General features: G+C 30.9%; 1 protein-coding gene across 1 annotated transcript in view; it reads right to left on the reverse strand.

Annotated features, from left to right (window-relative positions):
* The window catches only part of LOC119592519 (adenylate cyclase type 1-like), a gene marked incomplete in the record, with an annotated part of 97,990 nt that overhangs the window by 1,499 nt on the left and 96,154 nt on the right, over positions 1–337 (reverse strand). Inside the window, 1 exon segment of the mRNA XM_037941372.1 lies at positions 1–337.

Consider the following 337-nt stretch of genomic DNA (forward strand, 5'->3'; position numbering starts at 1 on the left):
TTTTACTTATAGTCTAGAAATTATATTGGAACAAAAGGTAAATACATGAATAATGTAATATTCAGAAAACAGCAGTGTCAGGAATCACAATAAAAAAAAAAATGGTATATATACAGACACAGCCAAATTTATGTAAAAAATAGAAAGTTAATCATACTGCGATACTGCTAGTCCTATTTGATTGCCCTCTATTGTATTGCCAGTATTAGGACATGACATCTTGAAACAAATTTATTCATCATCCCTCTATAAAACTGAAGCTTACAGGCATCTAAAACACATATGTTTTCACAAATTAACATACACTCTAACAACCTCAGTCTCTGGCTGACACACT

Source organism: Penaeus monodon, chromosome 30 (genome assembly GCF_015228065.2).
Source record: "Penaeus monodon isolate SGIC_2016 chromosome 30, NSTDA_Pmon_1, whole genome shotgun sequence".
NCBI lineage: Eukaryota > Metazoa > Arthropoda > Malacostraca > Decapoda > Penaeidae > Penaeus > Penaeus monodon.